General features: G+C 38.8%; 1 long non-coding RNA gene across 1 annotated transcript; it reads left to right on the forward strand.

The window, feature by feature from the left end:
* Window positions 1–1167: 1167 nt before the first annotated feature.
* Window positions 1168–9733, forward strand: LOC134956795 (uncharacterized). Its single transcript, XR_010186178.1, has 5 exons — window positions 1168–1204; window positions 3433–3501; window positions 4798–4863; window positions 5539–5591; window positions 9559–9733. It is a non-coding gene; the product is annotated as an uncharacterized LOC134956795 (long non-coding RNA).
* Window positions 9734–15739: the final 6006 nt, after the last annotated feature.

A 15739-nucleotide genomic window follows, 5' to 3' on the forward strand; every position in this document is an offset into this window, starting at 1 on the left:
TGCGCAAGCGCAATGCTGTCCGGTGACAGGGGTCGCTGGACAGTGACAGTTTCTACGATGAAAGCGATAACAGGGGCAATCGCAAGAAGATTGAAAGGCAGAAGGCGTTCCTGGGCAGCAAATCACCATTTCCTGGGAGTGTCACAAGAAAGGCAGGCGTGTCCACCCATTCCGGAGGAGGGTTCCTGACGTCACCAGCAGCCCAAATCGTCTCAGCAGCTGAGTAAGTCCTGTGCTTTGCAGAAACAAAGCTCTCTGCACAGCTGTTCGCACTCATTCTGAGTTGATTGCTCGCTACGGATTTTCGCAGCGCATCGATCATGGCAAAATTCTAAGCAATGAATTTCATGATAATACTTGACCTTATTGTGAACAGATAAAATGTATCATAAGTGTATTTTTTAAACTTTTCTTTTACTATTTATTCTAATATATATCATACATGTAAGTTGGATATATTTAATGCTGAATAAATCCAGGAGCCAGTTTAGCTGATATGTACCACATTTTTCAAAGTGCAATATATGATGGTGATATTGCTTTTATTTTCATTTATTGAAGGGACACACATATTACTTTAAGGTCTGTTAGTGACAAAGGAAGAGGCACTTTTTGAAAGGAATAACATTTTTAAATGTATATAACTAAGAAAATATTGAAAACATGAACTTGTCAATGGGACTGAGTAACTCTGATCTAATGAGTTATTATCTAGACGTAGGACATTCTAGATGGTCTAAAACTGATACATGCCTCCTACAACAACTAGAAATTACAAATCAAAATTGATAATTAAAATGAATGGTTTACCCAATGTCACAAACACTGTGATATTAATATACAAACATTGTACACAACAGTGTTACATTACCTTTTTTGGCAATTCACATCCTGGGAACTGATGATGGATTACAAATGGAATCCATTTCTTTTTAAATGACAACAATAAAGTAACCTCTGAAGTTAGTGGGGCAAAGCTCTATGCTAACAGCACTCTATTGCGCTATTTCTCACCAAGAATTACACTACGCCCATTGGTATAATAACGTTTTAGTGAATCTGCTGTAACAATGCTTCTGCATACACCACGTTTAATCTTTATAATCTGTTAACAACATAAATGCATGCAACATGTTAAAGACTTCCATTAATGTTTTCTATTTTTAAGACCACTGCTGGCTGTGCGACTGAGTCTTTCAACACGGTAAGCTATTCTGATAAATCTTAGTTTTGATATGTAAAATTACTATGCCCCTAGAACAAGCTGTCACCAAGTTACATATGCCTTGATCCAACCACATTCCTATCTCCAGCCAGAACTGAGTCTTCTTGTGTGTGTTATGCTGAAATACAGATGTTGAGCTAATTTTTTTTGTACACATACTGTATGAACAATTAATTCCACTCATCTTTTTTATTGAATGAGTTAATTACTGTACATGAGACTCACCTCCATTAAGGATGCAGATAAAAACAAAAAAAAACAAACTCAAATGTATATTCAACAAATACAGGTTGAGTATCCCTTATCCAAAATGCTTGGGACCAGAGGTATTTTGGATATCAGATTTTCCGTATTTTGGAATAATTGCATATTATAATGAGATATTGAGTTGATGGGACCTAAATCTAAGCACAGAATGCATTTATGTTTCATATACATCTTATACACACAGCCTGAAGGTCATTTTAGCCAATATTTTTTATAACTTTGTACAGTAAACAAAGTGTGTCTACATTCACACAATTAATTTATGTTTCATATACACCATATACACACAGCCTGAAGGTCATTTAATACAATATTTTTAATAACTTTGTGTATTAAACAAAGTTTGTGAACATTGAGTCATCAAAAAACAAAGGTTGCACTCAAAAAAGTCCGTATTTTGGAATATTCCGTATTTTGGAATATTTGGATATGGGATACTCAACCTGTACTTGCAAATTAAATCCCTGAAAAACTAGCTGCTCTTCTAGGCATCTCCTGAGAGCGGAGTCTAGGTGAACACATTGCAGTGCACTGGATGGGCCATCTACATGCTCCAATGCAGAAACAGGACATTCCATGTTCCATATCAAGTGCTCTTTGGAATCGATTTCCTCCACCTGGATACTACATTTTATGTGGCCTTACAACTACAATTAATAACACTGATGGAAATATAAGGACACTTTAAAGCTAAATAGTTAATTTTTGATAGCATTAAGTGTTGTAAGTTAAAATATAAAATTATACTTAACGGAACTTCTTCAATCCCTTGATTTGGTGTATACAAATGCATGAATATAAAGTAGAGATGAGCAGGCTAGATTCTCAGAGATTCGAGACCATCCAAACTTACCCAATCTGAGTGGATCAAGGCCGGGACTCAAAATTCCCTGCCTGACTTGGTTCTGAAAACAATGCAAAATGTCATCCTGTCTGTATCAGATCTTATGGTTTTTGGACTTGGGTGTCAATTTCAAAGGCCGAACAAACTCATTAATCTGATCAATGATTGGCTGAGAGTGCAATTGTCATGGCTTTCAACCAAGGGATCCCTTCATTCTCATCTACCCTGAGGCTGCTGTTTTGCTCCAACCACACACAAGCAGGCAGGCACTGAGAGAGGACAACAATAAAAGTAGCGCTCTAGACAGAATATTAAATAGTTATAAACAAGTGCATATAATTTGGATGTAGATAATATTATGTTTAATATAAAAAAAATAAGAATAGCATAAACTAAAAAATACAAATACAACAAAAGTTAATATATCAATAATATGAGCAGACATCTCACCCATAAGGCTGTCCATATACAGATATAGCTGAAGCAATTGCTGACTGTGAATCGTTGCAGCCTGGCACACGATGCAGCATGCCGCATTGCAGTTAGATGAGCATGGCCACATCTGTATATAGAAAATTAGTTTACAGTCCTGTATGTGCCTGTACCTGTGTATACTTCCGGGGCCGAATATAGATATAGAATCCTCAGGTGAATGTGGTGTCATCTGATGGTGAGATCCAAGCAAGGATGTCCAATTCATATAATCCCCAGCAAGCTGTTACTTCCTCTAACAAATCTGAAAGCTGGTTCAGACTCTTTAGGTAACTTGCACAATCCAGTGGGTGGGTATAGGTAGGTACATCAACGCGTTTCACTACTCAGTACTTGCTGCTTTTTCAATATCTTGAAAAAGCTGCCAGTTCATGCATTGAATGCTATCACAATATTGTTTTTCGCAAATGACCCTGATGTACAATATATATCTTCTGAGACCATTTTTAAGCAGGAATAAAGTATAGAAATATTAGTTTTCATGCATTAATGAAAGACCTAAGACATATGTGGAGCATATTTAACATTTCGGAGATTCTATATGTGCTGTGCCTCCAATATGATTTACTGCACTGTATAACTGAAACAATATAATATTTTCCAGGCTGGTCTGTCTGGTCAAGCTATAGGCTTACTTAATGGTGTTGTGGAAAAAACTTTGGATCCTTTGTTGGTGAGTGCTGTGGAATACTGAATGGGTGTGCTGTATAAATATAAGTAAAGTACATAATCTTTTGGTGATACAGTATAACTCTATAAAGTTTGAATTACATAATATTTGAAATTCAAACTGTTGGAATGGTCTTAACACTTAATTTTTGAGTTACATTCTCAGAACTGTACTCAGTATTGTAATTTCTTTTAATACCACATTTTTAAAATACAGGATTCTCTAATTTTAGAGACTAATGTTATCAAAATTAAAAAATAGATCTTAAAAGTGGTCACTGACAACTACACATCCATTTTTATTCCATTTCAACATTTGTGAATATGGTGTTAGTTATTTTTTGTGTTATGTCTTATTAAATATGGAGTTCCTAAGCCTGCAGCAGTCTAATGCATTTATTATGGTTACATTTACAAATTTAAAACAATATTTGTAAGTGGGGCCAATTACAGTTACACTTACAAATCAGTTAGTGATGTACACCAGGCATAGGCAACCTGTTGTACTCCAGTTACACATCCCAGCATGCCCTAACATCAACATAGTAGCAGGGAATGCTGTGATGTGTAGTTCCACAGCAGCTGGCGCACACAGGTTGCCTACCCCTGAGTTTTATCATTGTGAATACCACATTAACAATGTAAATGTTATCTCTGGATATTAGTATTTAGTAACAAGGCAATTTAATAAACATATTATTTTATGTACTGTAGGAAGGGTTTTATTTTTTCTATTTGAAGCAATAGTCCTCTTTAGTATATATTGTAATATAATTTATGCCATAGATAATAATATCTCATAATGATTAAAAATGAACATTCATTTACATTGGGATTAATATGTTACAGATTGTGCCAGAGATTATATAATTTCAAAACACCTCATGCACAGTATATAATAAAAATACTAAGCTCCAAAACACTGAAATGCAGAAATTAAAAATAGATATCAGATGTGGTTGGATATCTGTAACACTTCTTCCAAAATGATTTCACTTTCACACTCCCATTACCAGAATATGTATAGATCCATAAACTACATAAAATGTAACTTTCATTAAGTGCTGCTGTAAATGGTAAACTACCACCCCTCCCCCCAACAAAAAGTTACCAGAAAATCATAATACTAAAACTAACCTTGGATTGTGCAAAAGGACAGAGATTTGTTTTCATAACACATATATTGGAGAAATGACAGATTACCATTTTGGAAGCATGGTGTGGATCATTTAGTTAATACGGTAAATTTATTTTGCACAGTGTATTTTTCAGCAAAACTTATAGGATCATTTTATTTCAGAATACTGTGATAGACACCGTGGGAACTCTTTTAGGAGGCATTTTAAACCCCATTCTTTGTAACAAGGTAAGAGTGAAATACTATATAAAATAGAAATGTATTTGATAGTGATGTTAAACATGTAAGAGTAGCAGTGAACAATATAAAGACAGAAATACCTGACTTTAGAAAAATAAAATGTGTTACTAATACTAATGTAAAGTGGGTTTGGTTATGTCCCAAATAGTAGTGAGAATGTTAATTAATGAAAATCATATCAGGAAAAAAAGTGACATCTGATCCCCATATGCAAGACTAGATCTGTCCTAACAACGTGTATCCTTAGTTGCCATCTGAGACCACTATTCCCATATGGTGCTGGCTGCACATGAATCTGATCATATAGGAATAATCTGATAGCTGTAACTCCATAGCTGGCTTCTGGTTATACATGTCTTATCACCTGCATGCATTAGTGCCCAATGGTCGCGTACAATATGATTTTAGGGGACTATAGCATATGTTGCCTACCTCTCAGACTTGGATTTGGTATACAGTAGATAAAGGCACTATTATACCCACTTTCTTATTGTCCTTGAATTTTAGTTACAGATTTAAAAAAAAATCCAAGAAAATATGTTTTAGACTCTCATGGATGTACACTCTCTATAAAACCTGATGAAATGGAAAAACACTTTGTGATACCATTGTATATATTTTTTTTACATTGCTTAGAATATTTTTCTGTTTATTCCATGTAAGGATGGAGGTCTTCTAGGTCTTGGAATTTCACTTGGAAATCCAGTCGGCAAATGGTAAGTGAGTCACAGATATAAATATAATGGGATGGGTGTATGAATATGTTCCTTTACTGCTGGAGTGCTGAGTTGATCAAGCTTTGGTCATATCTATATGTCTACTTTATTTATTCACTGCAATTTACCCAAAACATGTCACCAGGTCAACTTTGCATTACATTGTTGTCTTGACATTAGTGGCCCCCAATCATAAAGGTTAGCTTACAGTTATGGGGGCAGTATATGTGGTCATGCATGTACCAGCTTAGAGACAGATTTACCAAAACATTGATTGTATCATCATTCTGATATGGTGAATACGTATGATTATGTATTACATAGGATTCCCCATACAAAACTATTATCAGCAGGAACAATGCTGTCTCTGGCAGTAACTCTTTTTGTATTATTGTATAATTGAAGTCATATTGCCAAGTGATTTGCCTTTAATGCACTGAACAGGGCTCAATTTATTACGCTGACAAACCTGCAGTCCTGCACATGCACTTTACACAAGCAAGCACACCTCTAACTGCATAGCTCTTACTAGAGGCTCCCTTACCCTTGTGTAATATACTTAGGAAGCAAACAATAGAAATACACAATATCTTAAAATCAATTCTATAGAGTTCCTAATAAATAATTAAAAAATTACAAACTAACCAACAAATATTTACCCTTTTATTATGATATATTTCTGTTCCAGGTGCACAGTTTGTGCATTTTACATATATCAAGACATTTGTGTTCATCCATATATTATGTCAGTATGGTGAGCAGCATCACTGTGATGTTTTTTAACATCTATGCAAAACCAAATCATTAGTCACAGAATAGAAGACAAACCTACTCTCATCATTGTGGGGACACTCTTTTAGAAAAATAATAATACTTATATTATATTATAATTAATTATTAAAATTTCTAAAAATACTGTAGGTTAAATAAAAGGACATACATTTACATCAAAATAGACAAACGTGCTCTATAAAATGAGTCCAATGGTAGTAAGCAAAATATTTGTTCATATCAGTAGTAACAGGGCCAAAACTAGGATTTATATCACCTGGGGTAAGGCAGAATTTTGGCTCCCCCCATCCTTAATTGTAGGTGTAAATTAAAAAGACCTCATAATGATGCATGTATTGGAAAACAGTATATAATAATAATCAAAGAAATGTATATTGTATAAATAATGTATAATATACATCATATTTTTTAATTAAATAGATAAGATGAAACGAAAAAAAAAAATGACTTCATGTATGCAGTGTGAGTTCAGATTATCACCAATGCAATTAATTTCATTTATTTTAGCACATTTATAAGTGGTATTGTATAAACAAGCATTCACGTTATACACCCATATGCAGTCTCATGTGATAAGATTGCTCCAGAGAGCTTCCAGTGATTGCAGTGAGTAAACACACTTGTGCTTCTTTTTTAATATATGCATTTAAAACTGTCCGGGTGTTGGAGCACACACCATCTACTTGGTTGATGAAACAGTGTCCTAATGGAGGCCTCTGATGCTGCAGTCCAAGAAGGTGGACATCTTTGAGGAAGTGCGCCTCAATCTATTTCAAGCACTACCCACTAGGGATCCTTTACTGCCTGTAGAGCTCTTGCCAGTAGGGTGGGCTGCACTGTGTCACTTGCTGCCCTGAGAGATGAGATCCTGGCTATTACTGGGGAGCATGTCCCTCATCAAAGTAGGCATGTCTAATGTTTTTTTCCACCACAACTGGTGCCATAATTATTAAGGGAACTGCACTTGATGCAGCTGTAGATGGCCTGGGAGATATTTAGTAAAAGCCCCACGAAATCAGGATCACTATAGTCTGAGGTGAGCACATGATGACGGGGAGACAGGCCCAAAGGCAAAACTCAGACATCAGGCTTCGTAACAACCATAGCCCTCATCACCCCCTTAATCCTGCGGCTGGGGTACTTGCCCCTCTAACACTATCCCTCCCCCCACACACACTCCCAGGTTCTGCACTGGTAGTAGATAGGTGATGAGTTCATCTGTAACTTTTTGCAGAAAAATTTGTGATAATTCCCCTAATTTGTTATGGACAGCAGTCAGATTTAGTGTATTAGATCTCTGAGAGACTAGGACAGAATTTATGCAGTGTGTGTCATTTATAGAATGTGATGCTGTAGCATACTTGTCTACATTAAAAATCTCACCCCTAGGTGTAGCCCGGAGATGAGACACATCTAGCCACTGCAGGGGGAAAAGCCAGACTGCACATCCGTAGGCCGCTCCCACTAATGCTGCAGTTTGCGGGTAGGTGGTGGATCTTTTATCCCCATCCCATTCATTCTGCTGCAGGATTCTCCTGTCTATCTTCTTATCCTGCCCACTTCAATAGGAAGCAGGTGTGGAGCTGGAGATGCCGCTACTCCTCTGTAGGGGCGGGGGACTGTCTAAATATTTTTTGAGTCTCCTGCAACTTGTGGGAGAGTAGGCTAGTATGTCCTGCAGTATTGTATTTCCAATGCAAGTAATGCATATGGTGCAAAACATAACTACAGTAAGTGACAAAGTCATGCCAAAAATGCAGATATATAAATTGCTTCAAAGACATGTAATGACATTGAGGTGTCTGCATTCTCAAGACAAATCATTCATGTAAGTCATCATGAACTAAATATATATAATATAATTCTTAAACATTGTATTCAAATTGTTGTAATACATGTTACACATATGGCACAAGCTGGTAATTGCACGGTTGGTTTGTTGTTCACCTGTAGTATAATATCACACAAATCATCACAAATGATCCAGACACAAATTGCCCCATAAAAGTGAACTGACAATGAGATATACGTAATCCAAGGATCAATCAAACACATGCAGTTATCCTCAGTGTAAATCCTATAGATATCAGTCATACAGAAAAAGTACATGGATATAGGTATTGCCTGGATACACTATACATATATACTGTAAATAGAACTCTGATAGTTATCTACAGTATGCAGAGCTGTTTAGCATATGTGGGACTTGTGGTTATATATATCCATACTTACTGGCATTTCATTTCTAATCTCCTGGAGAAGCCCAGAGAGGAGATGCTGCAGGGAACTTCGGGAGCCTTCAGAAAAATTCCATGATTCGCAAGTCTGTAGGGAGAGGGTGGGGCTAAAATGACACGATTTGCGTCACTTTAGCCATGCCCCTCCCTGTAGACCAATGTCACCTATCTTTATAAGGCAGTCTTGTTTGTTTGTTTGTTTGTTTGTTTGTTAGTAAACCAAAAAAAGTTACAATTGGGCAAAACCATGTTGCACTGCAGGTGTTGAAGATGTAACATGTGCAGAGAGGTTTAGATTTGGGTGGGGTGTGTTCAAATTGAAATCTAAATTGCAGTGTAAAAATTAAGCAACCAGTATATGATATGCATAGCAACAATATAACACACCCAAATCTAAATCTCTCTGCACATATTACATCTGCCTCACCTTCATTGCAACATGGTTTTGTCCAATTGTTAACTTTTTTGCTTTGCTAACAAACCTAAGTAATCCCCTTTATGTAGGGTGACCATAATATCCCTTTAATCTGGGACACACATGATTTACACAGGTTTTGTGGCTGGCTAAAACCAAATGAAATTCAGGCTAGAGTTTAGCTAGCCACAGAACCTGTGTAAATCATAGGTGTACCAGATTAAAGGGATATTATGGCCACCCTACTTTATGTGGTAACTTACTGATGCATTCAAGGTTCTGCAACAGGCATTCCCAACCTCAGTCCTCAAGGCACATTAACAGTCCAGGTTTTAGTGATATCCATGCTTGAGCACAGATGACTCAAATAGTAACTCAGTTATTTTAATATAACTATATGTGCTGAAGCCTGGATATCACTGAAATCTGCATTGTTGGTGTCCCTAAAGGACCGAGGTTAGGAAAGCCTATTCTACAGTATGTTCTTACATGTATTTATATATTGTTACCTATTATTTTGCAGAGTCACAGGATTCCAATTGAAGCAAATCTGCTTCCAAAGGAGAAAACTGTTTCCGAATATTTGCAAACCAATATTTATGATTTCCTGGGAATATCATTCTCATTGGATCGCCCATGTTTTGGAGAAGTCTTGATTGTTGCTTTATTTCCTGAATGATTTTTTTAATCAATAAAATTTCTGTCAAATTAGTCAAATGTGTATTGTCATTAATTAAGTCAAAGATCCAAAGGAGTGAGTAAGAAAACCTTACTGTATGTTGAGAAAACTCAATTGGGTCTAGTGAGCGGCAGTAAGTAAAGTTACCTTAAATATATTTGTTATTGACCAGTTGTGATATAAAGGTGTGCTAATGTAATTGGTGCAAACAACATTTTTCTTGATTTTATTTTATCAAGAAATGACTGTAGCACTGTATACAAAGTATCCCTGAGTTACACTACCTGACAAAAAATACAATCAAGTGTCTCATAATAGTCACTGTCATCACCGTATTATTGCAAAGTGTTTACTTACTGACAAGCAGTGGCGGCTGGGCCAGGTGGCAGGGTGACATGTACCTGGGGCCACAGCAATATTTAACACTTTTAGGCCTGCATTAAACTGACCCATTAGTCCGGAGGTGGGGAACGTTTGGCCTTCCAGCTGTTGTTGAACTACACACACCTGCTACAATTTTGCTATTTGGCCATGCTAAAACTATTGGAGGGCATGCTGGTATGTGTAGTTCAATATCAGCTGGAGGGCCAAAGGTTCCCTTTCCCTGCTAGTCAGTGCCTGTTGCATAGGCCACTAAGAGGTCTATTTACTAAGCCTTGGATGGAGATAAATCCGACGAAGATAAATTCCCAGCCAATCGGCTCCTAACTGCCATGTCGCAGGCTGGGTTTGAGAAATGACAATTAGGAGCCTATTGGCTGGGGTTTTATCTCTGTGGGTTTTATCTCCATCCAAGGCTTAGTAAAAAGGAGAGAGTGAAATAGATTCCAAACAGATCCTGCAGCTGGTAACTTTATGCCAATCTGCAGCACTGCCAAACAGATCAAAGCAGAATCAGAAGTAGTGCAGTGCTGCTGTACTCAGCACAGCTTGCTTGCATAAGTGTGCCTCCACCTCCCAGCATGTGCAGGTTAGCAGGCTTTGCTTGTTCTAGCTCCTCCTGCTCCATCACTTTGTGGCCTGCAGGGCCAGACCCATGTATATGGATATGCTGGGAAGTAGAGCACCAAGTAGAAGACGACACTCATCTAAGCAGCTGACACCCAGAGGCAGAAGGGAGGACTGCAGGACCATTGCTCTATGCTGGCTCTCAGCAGATTATAGCAGCAAACATCTGAGAACACAGGCATACTACAGGCAGCCTGGTGAGTGTATAATGGAGGATGAAGAGGGGGAGAGATGAATAGGCATACCATACTAACACATTTCTATAAAGTAAAGGTTTGTGGGACACTTCTACTGTGGTTGAATAGAGCATGATGGTCCTGGGGATGGGAATGAGGTGACTAGGGTTGGCATGATGTGCCAGCCCTCCTGTATTGACAAGAAAGGTAGTAATGAAAGTCATGTGCAAGAAATCACCTGCAAAGAATGTCCCAATATGTTGCAATAAGAAATGATATTTAATTGGCCAAGATTGCTGTTATTGTTAAATATGCCCCATAGGGATCTATTAAATTGGTGCCGGTTTTTCCAACAGTTGGAAAAACCGGCACTTTTCAACAGAAATAGGTCAAATTTGCATTCGACTTATTCAATGACAGTGCTGTTTTTCAGACAGTCAGAAAAATCCATAGGGATCTATTAAATTGGTGCCGGTTTTTCCAACAGTTGGAAAAACCGGCACTTTTCAACAGAAATAGGTCAAATTTGCATTCGACTTATTCAATGACAGTGCTGTTTTTCAGACAGTCAGAAAAACCGGCACTTGTCGTAAAACATGTGGATTGGCTGTGCCCCCCCAGCAAGTGTCACCCCTAGGCATGTGCCTCCCATGCGTACTGTGTAATACACTGTAGTACTCAAAATGACAAACCAGTCCATAGCCTGAGGATTATACAGGTTTTTAATAGGTTTATGGCATTTCTTCCAAAATTGCAAAATAACAACAGTACATTTAAAAGGCTCATTCATATAATATAGTATGCAATAGTCATATGCTAAAAATATAGGTTACTGTCATAATACACTGTTCTCCTGTCATACACCATGTAGGCTTTTTTCTAAATATCTAGGAGTGCAACTAGAACTTTGTGGACCCATAGCAAAATCTTGACAGCCCCCCTGCCGTTGTCACTAAAGTGCCCCTTAGGGAAGCAGGAGAGAGAGAGAGCATGAGGGGAGTGATAGACAAGAAGGGTGTCAGGGGAAGAGAGATAGAGGAGCAAGAAGAGAGTGTTTGAAAGGAGAGAGGAGAGGACAGGGAGAGAGAGAGAGAGAGAGAGAGAGAGTGAGAGAGAGAGAGAGAGAGAGAGAGAGAGAGAGAGAAAGGGGGGTTCATGGAAAAAGAGAGAGAAAGAGACAGAGAGAAGAAAGAAAAAGAATGCCAGAAAGAGAAAAGGGATGAGAAGGAATAGAGAGATGGCATCAGTAAGATAGAGAGAGGCAGGGGAGGAGCAAGAGAGGGAGGGAATTAAGAAGGACTGAGAGAGATTAAGTGTCAGGGAGTGAGAGATAAAGAGAGTGGAGCAAGAGAGAGTAATAGGGATTGTCACGGAGAGAGAGAGTGCATCAGGGAGATAAAGTGTCAGAGATAGAGAGAGAGTGAGTCAGGGAGAGAGAGGCAGTGTAAGGGAGAGAAAGAGGGAGAGAGAGAGAGACAGTGTCAGAGATAGATTTTGTAGGGAGAGAGAGACACTGTCAGGGAGAGAGAGATATGGGGGGTAATTCTGAGTTGATCGCAGCAGGACATTTTTTAACAGTTGGACAAAACCATGTGCACTGCAAGGGAGGCATATATAACATGTGCAGAGAGAGTTAGATTTGGGTGGGTTATTTTGTTTCTGTGCAGGGTAAATACTGGCTGCTTTATTTTTACACTGCAATTTAGATTGCAGATTGAACACACCACACCCAAATCTAACTCTCTCTGCACATGTTACATCTGCCACCCATGCAGTGCACATGGTTTTGCCCAGCTGCTAAAAAAATTCCTGCTGAGATCAACTTGGAATTACCCCCATGGTGTCAGGGAGAGAGAGATACAGGGTCAGGGATAGAGATATAGAGAGAGTCAGTGTCAGGGAGAAAGAGAGAGTGTGTCAGGGAAAGAGTGTGTCAGAGAGAGAGAGACAGGGTCAGTGAGAGAGAGTGAGAGAGATAGTGACAGAATCATGGAGAGAGAGATTCTGACAGAGAGAGGGAGATAGAGACAGTGTCAGTGAGAGAGAGTGAAAGTGAGAGAGATTGTGTCAGGGGGAGAAAAACAGTGGTGGTCATTCCGAGTTGATCGCTAGCTGCCGTTGTTCACAGCGCAGTGATCAGGCTATAAATTTGCATTTCTGCGCATGCACATGCACCACAATGTGCACACGCGTCATGCGGGTATAAAGGCCTTTGCGGTTTTGCACATGTTCTAGCAAAGCTTTCAGTCGCACGGCACAATGCAAGAAGATTGACAGGAAGGGGGTGTTTCTGGGTGGCAACTGACCATTTTCAGGGAGTGTTTGGAAAAACGCAGGCGTGCCGGGGAAAATGCAGGCATGGCTGGGCGAATGCTGGGCGGGTGTGTGACGCCAAAAGCCAGCCCTCCAACGTTAGAATCAACGCACACAAAGAGTAAGTCCAGAGCTGGTCTTGTTCTGCACAAAATGTTTTTGCAGGTGCCCTGCTGCACAGGCATTTGCACTTCTGCAATGTGAAAATACACTCCCCGGTGAGCGGCGACAATGCATTTGCACGGCTGCTAAAATCTGCTAGAGAGCAATCAACTCGGAATGATCCCCAGTGTCAGGGAAAGAGAGACAGTGTAAGGGAGAGCAAAAAGAGACAGTGTCAGGAAGAGAGAGTGTGTGTCAGGGAGAGAGAGACAGTGTCAGGGAGAGAGGGGGAGAGAGACACAGTGTCAGTGACAGTAGTTTATATATACATAAAGAACTAGTATTTTATTGGCTGGTTCCTGACATCCATGTTAGCAGTATTGCCCATTGTGCATGGAGGTGATCCTCGCTCTAAACTTATGTTGTAGTGAGATCTTAATTATCATAAGGACTATGGCTAATGATGTTAAAAGGGGTCCTTGTAGCTACAGATCCATAGCAGTTGGCATGGATATGTTGGGATAGTGATTTATTTGTCAAGCACTAAGGGTGATATAAATTTGTGGAGGTAGTAGTCAAATATATAAGTATCTAGAATTATTTTTCATTATTATTTAGTATTTACTCTCAATAATTAAAGCTCAGTACTCCTGCATATATTTATAATTGAAAATGTTTCTTTACAAAACACTTTTTTTCTAAGTACTCTCACTGGTAAAATTGTCATTGTACCCACCATAGGCAATCTCTGGAGGGGGTGCAGGTCTGTTTTCCCAGAAACCACTCTCCTCTTGGCAAGTGACTCAAATTATGAGAACAATAGTAATGGGTAATGGTATATAATATGATTCCTAGAGCTGCTGCCACATCATGCAGTTTAAGGGACTGAGAAATACTGCTGCACATGCCCAGTAGTAGTAGTAGCTTCTTCTAGCAAGTTTGCTATATATGTGGATTTGAGTCCTCAGTCAGTGCACTGGACGAGAGACTAGCTACCAAATAGATGAGACAGGAGTCTTACCATGACATGGGCTAATGTGTGCTTAGAAAGTGCAGTACTTGTTCTATTTTGTTTGTGAATTTATTTATTATGGTAGGTGTAAACCTTTTCCCGACCACTTATTTATATTATTTAAAAATGTTTGATACAGCCTATACTATAGACTATATATAGTATTTAATATTAATACTGCATTCCATACAGTATCCAGTGTATAAAAATACCAATGTTTACATTAATGTCCAGGGTTGTTACTAGACTTTTCTACCTCCACCACAGACTCTTGCACTTGCTCCAATGTTCCACAGAGTGGGAAATTGTGGATTGCATTTGGAAACCCCCTCTAGAAATCCTGCATTTGACACTGCCTATGGTTAGGCCACACTATCAAATGCCCAATCCCATTTCAGCTTGGAAGTGTTACAGCATTAGGTCCTTTTTAGTTCTGGGACTGTAGGCCATTTGGGGAATACCAATTTCTGTAGGTTTGACAACTGCCAGAACCAGATACAGTTTATCTAATCTTATATGTTGCTGTAATTATCAAAGGCCTTCTCATTGGCCATCCAATTTCCGTATGAATAGACAACCCATAGTAGAAGCCATTATTAGGCAACATATATGCTACTTTTTTACTTAGTTTCCATCTGAGATATACTACCAATATTTTTTGGCAACACATTCTGATGTGTTATACTGTACTGTTGACATAATGCATGGTTTTTGAGAGACTTTCAGTCCAGAAGTGATTATTTCACGAACATGGACAGCTTTAAACCAATCACTTACTGTGATAACTAATTGCCACTACAGGAGTGAGCCCCAGCTCTGTGTATAGTGCCACCTTCATTGTTCAGTTTTATATATATATATATATATATATATATATATAACTTCGTACAACCGGCACTCACACTTCTTTCTGAATACTGCCGCGGTGCTCATTCAAAAAATGTGCAAACGTCCATCCAAAATACGGCACTCAGCGGGCTAAATCATCTGCAGTAAATCACAATGTAGGCAGCATAAGCTTTGCAACGTTTCGGCAATTTTATTTGCCTTTTTCAAGCAGCATAACCATTACCAAACAGTGTTATAGTGAGTCTTAAATACCCTTACCTCTCTCCCGCGCAACTCAGCCTCCCTCCCGTGTCCGGACACGTCATCACCGACTTCCGGGTGTAGCATTATCTATCTGATTAAATGCCCATGTGGGCTCTGTTATGTGGGGAAAACCATCCGTACATGTAGGGAACGGATGGCCTTACATAGATCAGCTATCAGAGCGACCTTGAATGGTAAGGGGTCAGATCAGCCCATTGCGAGGCACTTCAGGGAAGCCAGACACAATATGGCCAATTTGCGCCACATGATCATTGATCACATCCCTAATGATGGGAGACAAGGGGATCGACATAAAAAAACT

This window comes from Pseudophryne corroboree, chromosome 9, assembly GCF_028390025.1.
Source record: "Pseudophryne corroboree isolate aPseCor3 chromosome 9, aPseCor3.hap2, whole genome shotgun sequence".
NCBI lineage: Eukaryota > Metazoa > Chordata > Amphibia > Anura > Myobatrachidae > Pseudophryne > Pseudophryne corroboree.